Below are 18,389 nucleotides of genomic sequence, written 5' to 3' on the forward strand. Positions count from 1 at the left end.
GAACTCCCTAGACACAATCAAAAAACAATGGGAGGATGCCATAGGTTATGAGATTAACCCCACTCAATGGAACAAAATGTGGTCTAAACCCCCCTTTAAATCCATATCAATGAAAAGAAAAGAACTCACTCTGAAACTCACCTACAGGTAGTACCTAACACCAAGAAAACTAGTGCTAATACACCCAGGAACCTCACCAAAATGCTGGAGAGGGTGCACCTCCACAGGCACATACCTCCACATGTGGTGGGAGTGCCCCAAAATCCAACTATTCTGGACAGCAACCATACGAGAAATAAGTAAAATAACCAAGCAAGCATTAGAAATCACCCCAGAATTGGCCCTACTAAACATCTTCCAAGACAATAACGCCCGCTTACACCACAAAGAACTTATAACCCGCCTACTTTCAGCAGCCAGAAGCATCATAGCCAGACACTGGAGAGACCTGTCAGGAGTAAGCATGGACCAATGGTACCAAATAGTATGGGAAACAGCCCGACTAGAAAAATTAACCAATAAACTGAAACGGACATGGGGACAAACAGAAGAAGACGCCTTCACCCTGGTATGGCTCCCCTTTATCACATAGTAGATAGGTAGCTGTGTTGGTCTGCCATAGTCAAAATAAAAAAAATTCCTTCCAGTAGCACCTTAAAGACCAACTAATTTAGTTCTTGGTATGAGCTTTCATGTGCATGCACACTTCTTCAGATACACTGAAACAGAAGTTGCCAGACCCTTCTATATAGTGAGAAGGTGGGGAGGGGTATTACTCAGAAGGGTGGTGGGAATGGGAGATTGGCAGATAGCTGAGATGAGCCTGTTGACGACTCTTAACGACTGTAATAGGTCTTACAGGAAAAGGCAAGGGGTTAGAAGGTGAGAAATGGTTTAGTCATGTATAGTGAGATAAGAATCCAATGTCTTTGTTCAGCCCAGGTCTTTCCATGGTTTTAAGTTTGGTAATGAGTTGTAATTCAGCAGCTTCTCTTTCCAGTCTATTTCTGAAATTCTTTTGTAGTAAAACAGCTACTTTGAGATCTTGTATAGAATGTCCTGGGAGATTGAAGTGTTCTCCTACTGGTTTCTCTGTTTTGTGATTCTTGATGTCAGATTTATGTCCGTTTATTCTTTGGCGTAAGGTTTGGCCTGTTTGTCCAATATAGAGAGCTGAAGGACACTGTTGGCATTTGATGGCATACACAATGTTAGACGATGAGCAATTAAATAGTCCCGAGATGGTATGTGTGATGTTGTTGGGGCCAGTAATGGTGTTATCCGGGTGTATGTGGCAGCAAAGTTGGCATCTGGGTTTATTGCAGGCTCTGGTGCCAGTGTCTGTGTTAAGTCTGGTTGTAGTATTATTGTGGGTTAGGAGTTGTTTAAGATTGGGTGGCTGTCTGTAGGCAATGAAAGGTCTTCCTCCCAGAGCTTGAGAAAGAGAACTGTCACTGGCTCTCTATATTGGACAAACAGGCCAAACCTTACGCCAAAGAATAAACGGACATAAATCTGACATCAAGAATCACAAAACAGAGAAACCAGTAGGAGAACACTTCAATCTCCCAGGACATTCTATACAAGATCTCAAAGTAGCTGTTTTACTACAAAGGAATTTCAGAAATAGACTGGAAAGAGAAGCTGCTGAATTACAACTCATTACCAAACTTAAAACCATGGAAAGACCTGGGCTGAACAAAGATATTGGATTCTTATCTCACTATACACGACTAAACCATTTCTCACCTTCTCACCCCTTGCCTTTTCCTGTAAGACCTATTACAGTCATTAAGAGTCGTCAACAGGCTCTCTCAGCTATCTGCCTATCTCCCATTCCCACCACCCTTCTGAGTAACACCCCTCCCCACCTTCTCACTATATAGAAGGATCTGGCAACTTCTGTTTCAGTGTATCTGAAGAAGTGTGCATGCACACGAAAGCTCATACCAAGAACTAACTTAGTTGGTCTTTAAGGTGCTACTGGAAGTAATTTTTTTTTACTTTATCACATACACAGCCCAACAAGATAATGACAAGAAACCACCAACAGAATACAAATCAATATGGCTAACCTGACCCAAAACACCCACCCACCCCCCTCACACACGAAAATAAAGACCACCACAGCCAACCACAAATGAATAGTCACACCCCAGGCCAACCCCAACCTCTCTCACCACCAAAGGCACACAAGTGAACAGCAAAGAACCTGCACAAGCAACGCTGACACCAAACCCTACATGTAGTAAGTGAAATAGAAACATCGCCACCCGACCCCACCCATCTCCCCCCCTCCACCTCTTTCCCCCTTTTCTCCCTAATGTCTCAACAAATGAAACTGATTTGTAAAAATGTTACATGGGGGGGGGGGAATACGAGAGAGAGACATTGCACACACTTTTGTAAACCAAGAAAATATTTAATAAAGAAGAACGAAAGAAATTGTACACCATCCTGGGATTTTCAGATAAGAGTGGTATATAAATTGAATAAATACTAAATAATAATAATAATAATAATAATAATAATAATAATAATAATAATAATAAATGCAGTGCTGCTTCCCTTTCTCACTCAGGGCAGCTTTCCATAAAAGTGCATCTCAAGGGCCAGTTGCCCATTTATTGTGTGTTCCATTCCATAGCATGTAGGAAGATAGAGACCTGGGCCTGCCTGTCCATGAGGTGAGGGGAGGCAGTGGCCTCAGGGAAAAAGCCCCCAGTCAGCTAGGAGGGGCTGCTCCACTGCACAAGATGACTGGGGAGCAGGGGGACATTTCCAGTTTTGCCTGGAGTGGCAAAACATTCTGAGCCAGTCCTTCACCCATCAGTGGAGACAGGAGGTGATTGTGGAGCACAAGACTGACAAGTAAAAGAACAGGTCAACACCACCGATGTGGTTGGATGGATCGCTGTGTTCTAGCCCCATTGTCGGAGGGGAGATGCCTCTGAATACCAGTTGCTGGAAATTATTATTGGGGGAGAGTGCTGTTGCCCTCTGGTCTGGCTTGCAGGCTTCCCATATCGGCCTGTGGTTGGCCGGAGCAAAAATCGGGCATTGAAATAGATGTGCCCCCTACGGTCTAATATAAGGTAAAGGGACCCCTGATCATTAGGTCCAGTTGTGACCGACTCTGGGGTTGCGGTGCTCATCTCGCTTTATTGGCTGAGGGAGCCGGCGTACAGCTTCCTGGTCATGTGGCCAGCATGACTAAGCCGCTTCTGGCGAGCCAGAGCAGCGCAGGGAAACGCCGTTTACCTTCCCGCCAGAGAGGTATCTATTTATCTACTTGTGCTGGTGTGCTTTCAAACTGCTAGGTTGGCAGGAGCAGGGACCGAGCAACAGGAGCTCACCCTGTCGCGGGGATTCGAACCGCCGACCTTCTGATTTGCAAGCCCTAGGCTCTGTGGTTTAACCCACAGCGCCACCCGTGTCCCTTATGGTTTAATCTAGCAGGACTCAATTCTTGTGTTGTTATGTTATGTTCTAACACAGATATTGTTGAATGAAGTTTGCAGAGCGAGCACACAGCTTGGAAACTGGCTGTATACTGAATTCTTGCTGTTGAGCACTCTTTAGCCCTAACACAATCTCACTGAGACTTTAAGTATGAAATAGAAGAAATACATTGTGGTTATTAATTAAATCTGTGAATCACACTTTTTTTTTTGCCATGGCAACTCAAAAGTGACTTGCAACACATGCTTAGAGGGTAAAGAAATCCTAGCTGTAGCTAAGTTGGAGATGCAAAGAGCCATTTTTGCTCTTTCATCTCCACAGGAGAGAGACAGATTCCTAAGGTCGGACCGAGAAGAAGGGAGGAACAGGTAAGGAAGTCAGCAACCCTTAGAGGTATCAATCTGACATCAGAAGGAAGGTCAGCCCAGGTTAGAACAGAAATACAGCCTAGGAAGTTTGGAGTCTGTTCTCTCTACTTTCTCCCCATGCAAACCACGCCTGATACAAACTGAGTCGCATGCCAAGACTTCCAACAGATACAGGAACATGAACATCAGGAGTTGCATTTTACTGAATCAGACATTTGTGGCCATCCACTTCACAATAGCTGATTTCTGATTAGTAGCGACTCATGCAGGTATTTTTTCCCACCTCCTGCTGTACAACTTGATCCTAATTCAAAGTGTAGGGGCCCTTTGCTGGCACCGCCAATGGTCTCCTACTGAGCAAATTTGCCCCCCTTTCCCCAGAGAGATGGGCTTGTGCGGAAATTGAGCCCAGGACCTCTCACAGCCAAAGTGAGACTCATATCTGTGGCACCTACAAGGTGCAATCAGAGCACCAGCAGGTGTGTTTCGAAGGAAGTGAAGCTTCTGGGCCATCTTCAAGGCTGGCCCCACATCGACTGCATGTTAAGTATAATTATTTAATTGACACTAAAATGAAAAATAGCTAAATGTTTATTGCTGGAAAAGGTCCATCTCTGGGGAAATTGAACTACAGTATTCTAAGGGACTTTGAGCTTTAACTGAGTTGATGAGCAACTGTTGTTGTTCTCTGCTAGTTAACACTTGAGTGTTTAACCTTAGGTCAGGCCACAAAGGCATTTGGTTGCAAATCTCCATTTTGAAGGGAGTTGCCTTTGAGTCTTTGTTCTCAGATTCTGTGGGAGTGAGGATGAAGCTCTCCAGGCAAACAGCCTCAGGCAAGATGAGGTTGTGGGCAGAGACAGATCTCCGCTTATAGCTCTGTTTCGAGTATTTCATATTTTCTAAGATGCTGAGCCTGTGCTGGATGGCACAAGATGCCTTATGGAATTATCTGGATGTATGTTTTTGTTTTGAAGAAAGTTATGCAAGTAAACTTTTAATTAAACTTATGGGCCTTGCCAATGCTTTATTTCCAAAAAGGAGTATATTTTCATGTGTCAAATCGCTTTAAACTGTGCAATATTAAGATCTGCTATATTGCAGTACAGTGGTACCTTTGTTTATGAACTTAATCCATTCCGGAAGTCTGTTCTTAAACCAAAGCATTCTTAAACCAAGGCGTGCTTTGCCATAGCAGTGGGGGACTCAATTTACAAATGTAACACACTCAACAGGAAGCGAAACATGTTCTTATTCCAAGGCAAAGTTCACAAACCAAAACACCTGCTTCCGGGTTTGCAGCGTTCTTAATCCAAGTTGTTCATAAACTAAGCTGTTCTTAAACCAAGGTACCACTGTACTGTCATATGTTGTGAGTAAAGCACACAAATGGCTGAGGCCGGGTCAAGTTAAACCGCCCTTCATCTGAAAATCGCAGGGCGGTTTACAATACAACACAAAATACATGCCAAATAACAAATGAAAACAATACCCCTCCTACAGCTTAAAAGGTCATAGATATTTCTATTGCTCATGGTGCAAATGGTAATCTAAATCTGGCAAACGCAGAAGGAAAGCCATTTCCAGAGTTTGGGTTCCCGTTGCTGATACTTTCCTAAGTGTCAGCAAGGCAGCGCCCTTGCAGAAGTGGCATTTAAATGGATCGTAAAATTGATTCACAGTATCCTCCTTTAAAAAATCTGTCAGATTCCCCCCACTCCCAACCTTGAAATGCAAAAGTCTTTCTCAGACGGCTGAACTCGTGCAAGCAGTAGGATAAAAGAACCTACAGAAATTGGCCAGGCATTTGAATGGAAGTTTTACTTTTCCTTAAGTGACATAATAAGAATTCAAGCTTCACCTGTCAAAAACGCAGCACAAGCTCAAGTAACAGCCTAATTTTGTTGCAGCCTGGGTACTTCTTGAAGGCTGCTGATGCCTGCCACATATTTTCCTTCATTCCCCCACGCTTATCACCAGTATCTTTTGCTCACTTTACACCAAATATGATAGAAACACACACAAATTACTCTTCGCAACGATACATTTTTGGATGTTGTCTTTTTAAAATGCTCATCTGTGGTCCCCCCCCGGCAGACTTCACGAACCAGGTGGTCTCCAGATGTTGGCCAAAAACATATAGAGGGCACCAGGTTGACAATGTTTTAACACGTACTCAGATACAGGAGAACACAAATGATTTATGCACTGCTGATACAAGTTATTCTGGGCATATTGTTTGGTACAAAAAAAAAATAGCACACCTTAATTGCAGGTAAGTGTACAATTTTACTGTCTAACACCTCAAGCTTCCTGTTTCCTCACTGTGTAATGGATGTTCATTTTTCTCTATTAAGTGGCTTTTTTTGAAACTCATTTTTAAAATAAAAAACAAAAAGGAGTCATGCCAGTTTAGCTAATGTGCCAGATATCATCACCTTTCTGGGAGGGAAGGCAGGGGCTGGCAGAAAAAGAAGAGACAGTTGCCTAGAAAATTGATGCAGATGCCTAGAAATGTGATATTTTGCTGGCTTGGTCCTGAATACACATCTATACCCTTCCACGCTGTCGCCTAAACAAAGTCGAAGCTGAAACTTCAGTATTTGGGAACCCACCCCACAAAAAGAAATCTGGTTCCCTTCTGCTTACACATATCTACAATCTAATTTGATGACATTTTTTTGGGGGGGGGGACGCTAGGCTAGCGGGATGCAAGCTCTCCAGTTTTGTATACACTGAAAGCATAATTGCTTTTACATCCCTTTATATTAAGCTAATTGCTTGTGAGCTAGACAAAAAAAATCTATAAAAATAGTTCACAGCTGTCTCCCTAATATTACCACAAGCTCAGAAACTGGCCAAATCCATAAAGATAAGAAACAGAACTAAGGGATTTTTTTTTTTTTGCAAGCAGTTTTCACAGCCAAGAAAAACATGGAATTTCTTGGGCCAACTCTGCTAATAGGCAGGGTGTAAATGGAAACAAGAGAAGCTGCAGAGAGACTGCTACGACACTTTCCACTTCCAAATCAATTCTACATAGAGGGTTAAAAAAAAAAATCTTTATAAGAGGCATAACCGCAGCTAATAACACAGCTGAAAAACCCTGTAGCTATTTCAGCAAACAGGTAGGAGAAGAGACAGCAGGTCACTACCTACAGCCGTAAAGCGAATATTCAGGAAAGGCCTGGATAGCAGAGGGTTTTACCCATTGGGCGAAAGGCTGGGAGGCCAACAGTAGGTGGCGCCAGACCCAGCGACAGGCAGAGCTAATTCTAGTCCCCATCCCACCCTCCTGCCTGATGAGTTCTGCAAGGGAAGTGATAGCTCAGTCGGTAGAGCACGAGACTCTTACCCTCAGAGTTGTGGGTTTGAACCCCACCCTGGGCAAAAGATCCCTGCATCACAGGAGGTCAGACTAGGCGACCCATTGTGGCCCCTTCCAATTCTACGAACGCTGAGACCAAGGGCTCATAGGCGCACAGGCTAAAATTAGAGTTGTATCATTTATCTGGTCTTAACATTTTTACTTCATATTTATATTTTCTATTTATGTATATCCATTGCAAGCGTATTACTCAAATCCTGCAAGCGAGTTCATTTCAATGCATTGTTTCTGAATGCACGTCGTAAAAGTTCCCCAATCTTTTAAAAAGTCATTATTATCTTTATCTTTGAGTCTCTCAGTTAATTTTGCCATTTTAGTGTATTCCATCAACTTTTCTAGCCATTGTTCTTTCGCTGGTATTTCAACACTTTTCCATCTTTGCGCTAATAGAATTCTGGCCGCTGTTGTCGCATACATAAATAATTTTTTCTTGTCGTTTGGTATATCTTGCCCTAGGTTTGGTTTATTCTTGTTCTTACTTTTCTTATGTATTTTTGTGTTTTTTTACACAAAATAATTTTATGTTGTGAACAGCCCTAAGATCTACAGATGTGGGGCAGGGAACAAATTTAACAAATAAATAAAACTTAGAAACAACCCAGTGGATTTCAGGACACACAACCTAGCTGAAGTCGAATATTTTAAGCTTGGATCTGGAAGTGGGAGGGGTTAAGCACTGCTTAAATTTTCCTCACTGAAATCAATAGGGCTTTAAAAGGAGTAACATTTGATCTGTTCTCTCTGCAAGCACCAATCCTGCTGAAATCCTGGGATCAACTGAGGCTGCAAAGGGATAGTTTATGCAAATATTGCTAGTGCAGGAAGAGCAATGCAGGTTATCTACGAAATGCCAGAGGAAATTGACTCATCTGGGGAAATGATGGGATATTCGTTAATTAGGAGTGAGTGGCGCGTCCATCGATCGCCTCCAGGAGATTACACATGCCTACGTCTCGTCATTAAGGGACAGTTCCAAAATGGCTAAATGGACGAGAATGCCAGAGAGCAGTTGAGTGGTTCATATCTTCAGGAGAGCTAGAGAGAGTTACCGGTAAATGTGTTTTTCAAAAGGGTGCTTGTATATACACATCAGGAAATGTATCTCCCCCCCCCATTAAATCAATGTGACACACTCGTGAGCATCCTGGAAGTCTTCCCCTGGTACCTGTGAAGATTACACTTACACACACACACACACACACACACACTGGGCAGGCCATGAGGGGGTGAAGGCGATGACCATAGAGCTGAAGGAGGAAGTTGGAAGAGCGTCACTTCTTCCCAGTTCCTCTTTCAGTTCAAAGCACTTTTCAAGGCTCAGGTGAATTCTACTGGACTTAAATGAAGATCCCTGGGGAAAGTGAAGTGGTTAAAGTGTGTAGTTGTTGGACCATAAAGAAGGCTGATCACCGAAGAATCGATGCTTTTGAATTCTGGTGCTGGAGGAGACTCTGGAGAGTCCCATGGACTGCAAGAAGATCAAACGTATCCATTCTTAAGGAAATCAGCCCTGAGTGCTCACTGGAAGGACAGATCCTGAAGCTGAGGCTCCAAGACTTTGGCCACCTCCTGAGAAGAGAAGACTCCCTGGAAAACACCCTGATGTTGGGAAAGATGGAGGGCACAAGGAGAAGGGGATGACAGAGGACGAGATGGTGGGACAGTGTTCTCGAAGCTATGAACTTCAGTTTGACCAAACTGCGGGAGGCAGTGGAAGATAGGAGTGCCTGGCGTGCTCTGGTCCAGGGGGTCACGAAGAATCGGACACGACTAAACGACTAAACAACAACATTTCTTTATACCCTGCCCCTTTCCCTGATGGAATCAAGGCAGCTTACAGGTAAAAATAAGAACGGCTAAAAACATTGAGGGTTGGGGGGGGGGATAACCGTTAAAAACAATTAAATACACCTTCTCTCTTTCTGTCTCTCCTGGAGGGGATAATCTGGGGAGAAGAGAAGTGGGCAGAGATGGGTGCCCACAGCACTCCATTAAAGAACCCCCCAGTGAGCCCACTGGCCTTAAAAAGTTGGCCCCCACTGCATTAAAGCATATTTTCTAAGAATATAATTAGTTCTCTAGAGCTTGCTTCCCTCTTGTTATGAACCACTGAACTCTCTTGCTCTGGGTTGGGATTGGCAAATCTGTCCGTTTTGGTTGCCATCTGTTTCTTGTCGCTCCAGGTGCAATCTGCAATGAAGTACAACCATTACGAATATTCATCCGCATTTTAGTGTGGCCTGATGAACATAATTTCGTATGCGGTTTTGTCCAGCAGTGATTGCACGGGATTTCTCCTAGTAGAGTTAATTTATTTTTGCGCGATGTTTTCACTAATAAATGCATTTTAATGCTCATCTCTCCCTAAATATATGCATTTTCATACACACTGGCCAGAAAGCTGCAATGCAAAATTCAGAGAAGTGCGAATTCCAAAAGCATAGTTATGTTTTAGTTCATGTCTCGGTTTGAGAAGCGCAGACTGGGCAATTTCTCACTGAAATGCAAACAAAAACAAACCTCAACCAATCCGTGTTTGTTTGTATATGCTCGTGTGTGTATCTTTCACAGTGCAAACTTGAGGAACAAATTCCCTAAGCACCAGAGGAACAAAAAAATCCTCTTAGTGGTTCTACGTTTTTGAAGGTTATCTTGCAATTTACATTCCAGTGCCTTGGGACAGAAGTAGCTGTGACGTCGAGCTCAGTTTGCCATCAAAAACAGAAAGCCCTGCTGCATCCAGTTTCCCCTCTTCTCCCGGGAATGCCTAGTTACCAAAATACTGGATGATACATCCCCCTCAATGTGCATTCTCCTCCTGCCTGCTTCTCTGGCCCAGCAGCAGCCAATAACACAGAGCAGGAAAAGCAACATAGACTGCAAGAGCTGGGGAGAAGCCTGCAGCCCTCTAGATGTGTGGGATGTAATCCACCAAGAGCAGTCAAGTACAACATTCCTTGTTTTCCTAGAGTGGACATGCAGGGGAATGTTTGGTCCAGCCAGTCGAAAACTTCCTGTTCCTCCTGGCCTGGAGCATCCTTCCTTTTGCATGTGACTAGTGGGTGGGCGTTACCTTTCCAGACCAGGTAAAAGGCCAAGGCGTGCTGCCACTCTTCCTTTTTTCCATTTCCATTTCATCCTGCAAACTTCCTGGAATGAACTGCTGGCTGCCAGCCAAGCAGTCCCTCAGGTCATCTCCCTTATGGGGTAAACCTGTTTTTATACATTTGTAACTTTAAGCCTGAAAGCCTGTCTTCAGGGATCACACTGCGCTCTGCCTGACCGTGAGTAAGCTTTCTTTTTCCTGCTTATGAATAAGACTGTAGTGTCTTTATTCTTTTAGGAGGGATTCAAGGGGTCTTACCAGGAAAATAATAGAAGACATTTCAATCGGGACAAGCCAGACTGAATTGCGTTTTGTCTTAAGAAACTCACATGAGTTTGCAACAAGTTGTCTGCTGCGTAAAAGGGAATGCACTCTGCTAAGTAAAGGAACTTGCTAACACAAATTAGGAAGGATATTAATAAACAATACGGTGGTATCTCGGGTGAAGAACTCAATTTGTTCCGGAGGTCCGTTCTTAACCAGAAACTGTTCTTAACCTGAGGTACCACTTTAGCTAATGGGGCCTCCCGCTGCCGCCGAGCTGCCGGAGCACGATTTCTGTACTCATCCTGAAGCAAAGTTCTTAACCCAAGGTACTATTTCTGGGTTAACAGAGTCTATAACCTGAAGCGTTTGTAACCTGAAGCGTCTGTAACCCAAGGTACCACTATATATTCTCTCCTGCCACCCTCAACATTCCCACAAGATGTTGCTGGACTCCAGCTCCCATCAGCCTTTGCAGCCAGCATAGCCAATAGTCACGGGTGATGGAAGGCACCAGGTTCTCCACTTACCGTATTTTTCGCTCCACAAGATGCACTTTTTCCACCTAAAAAGTAAGGGGAAATGTGTGTGTGTCCTATGGAGCGAATGCAGGGGGGAGGCAGGCAGGAAAAGCCCCCGAGAGCCGCACACAAGCTCCGCGCGGCTCTTGCGGGCTTTTCCCCAGGAGTGAGAAGGGACTGAGGCGGCCAGTCAGTCCCTTCTCCCTCCTCGTAGAAAAGCCCGCGCTCCTTAAAGGGTGCGCGGCTCCTGTGGGCTTTTGTGGGAGGTGGGGGAATTGCCATAGCCACGCGCAGACTCTCTCGGCCGGAGAAGCTGTGCACGGCTAAAGAAGCCAAGACAACGAGCAGGATCCATCCCGTTCTGGAGGTCCGTTCTTAACCTGAAACTCTTCTTAACCTGAGGTACCACTTTAGCTAATGGGGCCTCCAGCTGCCGTTGTGCCGCCGCCGCATGATTTCTGTTCTCATCCTGAAGCAAAGTTCTTAACCCGAGGTACTATTTCTGGGTTAGCAGAGTCTGTAACCTGAAGCGTCTGTAACCCAAGGTACCACTGCATATCCTCTCCTGCCACCCCGAACATCCCCACAAGACGTTGCTGGACTCCAGCTCCCATCAGCCTTTGCAGCCAGCATAGCCAATAGTCACGGGTGATGGGAGTTGGAGTCTAACAACGTCTGGAGAGAACCAGGTTCTCCACTTATGTCATGTGATGGCATCATATCCTCCATGTGAGGGTGGCAATATGAGAACAGGGCCTTTTCTGCAGTGGCTTTCCATTTGTGGAATGCTCTCCCCACGGAGGCTCACCTGGTGCCTTCCTTACATCTCTCAGACCTTCCAAGTGTCCCTGTTTTCCAGGGACATCCCTGATGTAGAGAAGCCATCTCGGTTTCTGATTTGATCCCAGAATGTCCCACTTTTAATAATAATAATAAAAAATAATAAATTTTTATTTATACACCGCCCTTCCTGGTTCAAAAACCAGGCTCAGGGCGGCTAACAACAAATTTAACACTTAATTGTAAAAGCAGCATAAAATACAGTATAAAAATATGAATAACAATAAAATTCAAAATTCAGAAATCAATTTAGGGGAAATCCATCTAATAAGCATTAGATAATCCCCAGGGCTAGCTGGCTGAATTCATCCTACTTGGGCCAGCGAGGAGGCCAGGGGAGAATTACCTGTGGGGTCTCAGAGCGGGTGATCTTCATAAAAGGGGAGGGGGAGGGAAGAGAAGGGGAATAAAAGATCAGGCTGAATTCAAATTAAAGGCCAGGCGGAATAGCTCTTTCTTACAAGCCCAGTGAAAGGAGGTCAAATCCTGAAAGGCCCTAGTCTGATGGGACAGAGCATTCCGCCAGGTCGGAGCCATCACTGAAAAGGCCCTGGCCCGGGTGGAGGATAATCTGACTTCCTTAGGACCCAGGACCTCTAAACTATGGTTATTCATGGACCTTAAGGTCCTCTGCGGGGCATACCAGGAAAGGCGGTCCCGTAAATACGAGGGCCCTAAGCCACAAAGGGCTTTAAAGGTCAAGACCAGCACCTCGAACCTGACCCTATACTCCACCGGGAGCCAGTGCAGTTGGTAAAGCACTGGGTGAATATGCTCCCATGGCAGAGACTCTGTGAGGAGCCTCGCTGCAGCTGGAGCTTGTGGGACAGTTTCAAGGGCAGCCCCACGTAGAGCGAATTACAGTAGTCAAGCCTGGAGGTGACTGTCGCATGGATCACTGTGGCCAGATCGGGGCAGGAAAAGGTAAGGGACCAACAGCTTAATGCGGTGAAGATGGAAAAATGTCGCCTTAGCTGTTGCTGCAACCTGTGCCTCCATGGAAAGGGAGGCGTCAAGGATTACACCCAAACTCTTAACGTAAGGCACTGGCACTAATTGAGCCCCCGCAAGAGAAGGGAGTTGGTCCCTCATCCCCATGCCATCCCGAACCAGCCAGAGGACCTCTGTCTTTGAAGGATTTAGTTTCACTTTTCCTTAGGATGTCCCTATTTACATTGGAGAAATGTTGGAGGGTATGATCTCTTCTGCCAGGCGAAAACATTTCTCTTTAACCAGGCCTTTGGGCTGCCCAGATGATAAGACCTCTCCTCTTGGCCTCACTGATGTGATCCAAAGGAAAGCAGAGCAATACATTTGGCACCAGACTGGCTGCAGGAGTTGCCAGAAGGAGGCATACAAGTCGCCATCCGGCCGTCTTAGGGTCTTCACTCTGGATTTATGTAGGGCTTATTCCGTGGCTTTTTCTTCTCCCACAGATATCCCGCAAGGCAGTGGAGGTTTAGGATCAGAGCTTTCCTTCTCCTAGATGGGCTACTTTCCTAGGTTGCCGAGCCCCATCTGTCACTTATTATTATTTATTGTGCATTAAATTAGTATACCAGCCTTCATCCAAAGATTCACAATATAAAAATACCAAACAAGAACACAAAAATGAAATAAATACAAAAACAAACCAATAACCCCTCCTCCACAAACAAAGACCTGGCTCCCATGAGTGGGGAAACGTTTTCTCAAATAAAAGAGTTAATTTCATGTACTCCGTGTGATTTATTGCAGGCTGGCTCCCTGACAGAGGGTCATGTGACAGGCATGGGCGGGGCCAGATGCAAAGTGGGAGGAGCAATAGTCAACCTTTGTACAGGAGGCTATAATCCCAAGTGCAGAAATCAGGGGTGTCTCCCCCCTTCTCTCTCTCTCTCACACAGATCTCTTCATCCAAGCAAGCAAGAGGCAAGGTCACTTTTCAAGGTCACATTTCAGCCACACAAAATCACTTGAGCAGAGCATTTGGCGTGGCCTAGGGAGAGTGTTGAGGGCTGAAGAGAGAGGACTGGTGGGTCACATTCAGTGACTGGCCCAAAGGTTCCTCACCCTACGATATGGGTAGGGAAGGGCATAGATTTCTGGTCCTCTCCAGGATCTATGAAACTTTCATAAGAGGAGGGCTGCAGCCCGTCAGACCCGCAATTAAGACAAAATGCCTTTCCTGCTCCATTTGGTACACCTGCTCAGGAACCGAGCATCATCAAGAGGCTATAGTAGGAAAGTACAGGAGCTATTTTTAAAGTGACAGAAATCAGTGCATTTAGAATGGAATTTTAATTAAGGCAGCGCTGCAGGTTGCATTCCAATAACACACTGAGCAAAAAATGCCGCCTCCCGGGCCCAGAGCAGCAAACTACTATACAAAGCCTGCTGAAATGCACACGGTTCCCCAAAGGTGTGTGGTTTTGGGGTACTGCTGTGGTTTTAGAGACCTGAAGCACAAAATTAGCAGGGTGCCAGGCACATTTTGCGCCTAAAGATTCTCCATTTGCAAGCACATCAAAAAGTCTGGGCGCCATTTTTTTGCACCTGGCTGACACTCAAGGATTACTGGAATGTATGTGCTTTGAAGTCTCGAAGTACAGTGGTACCTCTGGTTGCAAACGGGATCCATTCCGGAGGCCCGTTCGCAACATGAAAAGGCCGTAACCTGAAGCGCCGTATCTGCGCAGGTACGCAGCACGATTAGGTGCTTGTGCACATGCGCGAAGCGTGATTTAGCACTTGTGCGCATGCACAAGTGGCGAAAGCCGGTGGTAATCCTTCCGGTACCTCCGGGACGTCGCGGGACGCAACCTGAGAAAACGTAACATGAAGCAAACGTAACATGAGGTATGACTGTATAAGTTAAGGGTAGACTTATATGTTAAGGAGTTTAATAAAGAGTAGTGTTTTGAAAACGGAAGTACCCATATTTTGTATTATGAAACCAAATTAAACATGTATTAACAATTTCTACTAAAAATGTGATATTAATAACGTGTCACTTATGTGAATTGCGTATTAGTTCATGCTTATCAAAATAATAAATAAAAAGTGTTGCTGACCCCTCCCCCCACCGGTGGCGAATAGGCATTCTGTTTTGGCACCCACAACCCAGGTCCCAAAAGCCATTTGGCTCCTAGCTTTTCTTTCCCAGTTTCTAACGCTGGCGGGTGCTACCTTTGAAGGTGATTCAGAAAGTACAACTAATCTAGAACACAGCAGCTAGACTGGTGACTGGGAGTGGCCGCCAAAACCACATAACACCAGTCTTGAAAGACCTACATTGGCTCCCAGTACATTTCCGAGCACAATTCAAAGTGTTGGTGCTGACCTTTAAAGCCCTAAATGGCCTTGGTTCAGTATATCTGAAGGAGCATCTCCACCCCCATCGTTCTGCCCAGACACTGAGGTCCAGCTCCGAGGGCCTTCTGGCGGTTCCCTCATTGCGAGAAGCCAAGTTACAGGGAACCAGGCAGAGGGCCTTCTCGGTAGTGGTGCCCTCCCTGTGGAACGCCCTCCCACCAGATGTCAAAGAGAACAACAACTACCAGACTTTTAGAAGACATCTGAAGGCAGCTCTGTTTAGGGAAGCTTTTAATGTGTAATAATGTTTTTATATTTGTTGGAAGCCACCCAGAGAGGTTTGGGCAACTCAGCCAGATGGGCAGGTGGTGGTGGTGGTGGTGGTTGTTGTTGTTGTTATTGTTATTATTATTATTATTATTATTATTATTATTATTATTATTATTAATGCAAGCACTGCGGAAGAGCAAAAATGTAGCATAGACAGCCAAGCAAAACTCCGCTTTCTGCTTGCCAGCTTTAGCAAAAGTGCCAACTCTGCGGATGTGAGAGGTAGGCTATTGCTGCTGGGGAGTGATCTACCATCTCTTTATTTGCTTTTGTTTCTATCTCAAGTGCAGCCAAGTATTTCCTTTCTTCTTGAGGTTTTCCTAAACAACACTAATTGGCAATTAAGTATTGCAAGCACTGAGCTGCTAGATCAAACCAAAGGCCTTGCAAGAGCTCGGCGTGTTTAATTAAGATAAACAAGATAAGCTTTGCCAGAAGATTAGCACTTAAAGCAAAACAAAAGAGTCCAGTAAATATTTCTGCCCCTTTTCTTAAAAAATAAAAATTACACCCCAGCAACATGAAGCAGCTTTACATTTTTAGCTTTAATATACATCTAAGGATGTGATCTGGAAAAGCTTGTGATCATTAAACTTCTCTTTGCTCTAGTGTTTTAAGGGTGGGCCAAATGCATGTCTGTGTGGCCTACTTTTAGGTTTTGCACAAAATTCATCAAGCGCTTGAAAATTAGCATAGCAGGAGCATGTATTTGGATCTCTCAACAGCTGAGGCCTAGGAGGGAGAGTCAAAAAGGCAGGACCACTCCATCAGTCCAGGCAACAGACTCAAGGCACTTTTGACTCCATCTTTTGGTGGCTATTTTGCCTGGCTCAGGCATGTCAACTGCTAGGGGGAGAGCTGTCTTCAGTCCCCTTAATATCTTCTGGCAGGGGACTGAGCCCCCTCAATAATGACAGGGCTTTTGCGGAGCCGTTTGCGGCGTGGTTCGGTGGCTGGCTCCTCCTGAGCGCAACAGAGAAAGCTGTGCCATGCTCAGCTCTGCCATTGGCCTCCTCCTGATGAGCCGTTGCACGTGTATGTCGTGTTTTGTGCACATATCAGACACGTGCAATGTGCGCATAACGCCATGCATGTGCTGCGTGCCGTCCCCCCAGTCTTGGAAATAAGGCGGCACCTCTGGCCTGGCACAGGGTCAACCAGGCAGCTTTGTTGATGAACCATAGAATTGAAGAGTTGGACCCTGAGGAACATCTCAGTATACCTGAAGGAGCGTCTCCACCCCCATCGTTCTACCCGGACACTGAGGTCCAGCGCCGAGGGCTTTCTGGCGGTTCCCTCATTGCGAGAAGCAAAGCTACAGGGAACCAGGCAGAGGGCCTTCTCGGTAGTGGCGCCCACCCTGTGGAACGCCCTCCCATCAGATGTCAAAGAGATAAACAACTACCTGACATTCAGAAGACATCTTAAGGCAGCCCTGTTCAGGGAAGTTTTTAATGTGTGACATCTTAGTGTATTTTTGGTCTTTGTGGAAGCCGCCCAGAATGGCTGGGGAAATCCAGCCAGATGGGCGGGGTACAAATAAATAAATAAATAAATAAATAAATAAATAAATAAATAAATAAATTATTATTATCTCGTCCAACCGCCTGCAATGAATGTGCAGCTGCCTCATAGGGAAATTGAACCTGCAACCTTGGCATCGTAAGCACCGCACTCAAGCCAACTGGGCTATCCTCCCATATCAAGGAGTGAGCATCCGAACCTTTGTCTCCCAGGTCGTAGTCCAAAACTCTAACCACTATGCCTCACCGGCTCTCTTTAAGGGTTCTTTACGCCAGATTTGGTCCAGACAGCTGTCACAAATCTCAGAAACTCCCCAGACTGGCCTTTTACATTTTCTATAGGAGATGTCTGGAATTGCAGACGCTGTCTGCTAATCATGTCTTTCCAGTCACGTACCAAGCCAGCACTTCTGACTCCACATTTCTGCCGGGCAGAAAATCCTAGCCTTCTCTGTTTCCCACTTCTCGCCTTACAAAGGTGCCTTGCCAGCAATAATTGCTTTTTCTTCCAGCAGCTCCTGCCCACGGGAGTAGCCTCCAAACCTCACTGAGCAACTGCCCTGGAGCTGACAGACGTGATCACCCCCAGATAAAATGAGACACCCTGGCTTGACATTTAGCTCCTCATCTTCCAACCAACTCCACAGTAGGGCTAAGGGAGAAATTCAGATCTGTTCACATTGAGATTTGAGTCCATCAAATTCTCACTTTCTGAAACAACACAAGAACCAAAACACAGCCATCCTTCAGAAAATTTGCACTCATCTGAATTTCATGATGAAGTTCTCCAGCCAACCAATTATTGCAAAAATGCATCTAAATGTGAGCATAATAATGAATATAACGAACTCGGCACCTCTGTCCCCGCTTCTTCTGGTCTCCCTGAACCAGAAGAGGCATGAAGTGCGAGGAGCAAAGACAGGCACACAGGCGTAGTCTCCGATTGCTTGGAGAGACCCTGGAGTGGAGGAGATACAGATGGCTGTTAGGAGGCAGGGACCTTATAGTCTTGGCAACTGATCCATGGGGACAAGACCTCCTGGAGAGGAGGTCCTGTGCTCATCAGGCCTGGCACTTTTCCAAGTCTGTGCAGATCCTGTTCTTGCTAATGAAGAGTTACTGCGCGGGTGGCGCTGTGGGTTAAACCACAGAGCCTAGGACTTGCCGATCAGAAGGTCGGTGGTTCGAATCCCTGCGACGGGGTGAGTTCCTGTTGCTCGGTCCCTGCTCCTGCCAACCTAGCAGTTCGAAAGCACCTCAAAGTGCAAGTAGATAAATAGGTACCGCTCCGGC

At 45.5% G+C, this 18,389-nt stretch overlaps 1 protein-coding gene across 7 annotated transcripts in view; it reads right to left on the reverse strand.

Moving 5' to 3' along the window:
• The window catches only part of LOC309534137 (tyrosine-protein phosphatase non-receptor type substrate 1-like), a 125,966-nt gene that overhangs the window by 27,501 nt on the left and 80,076 nt on the right, over window positions 1–18,389 (reverse strand). The window lies entirely within an intron of this gene.

This window comes from Podarcis vaucheri, assembly GCF_965113315.1.
Source record: "Podarcis vaucheri genome assembly, chromosome: 6".
In the NCBI taxonomy this organism is placed as follows: Eukaryota; Metazoa; Chordata; class Lepidosauria; order Squamata; family Lacertidae; genus Podarcis; species Podarcis vaucheri.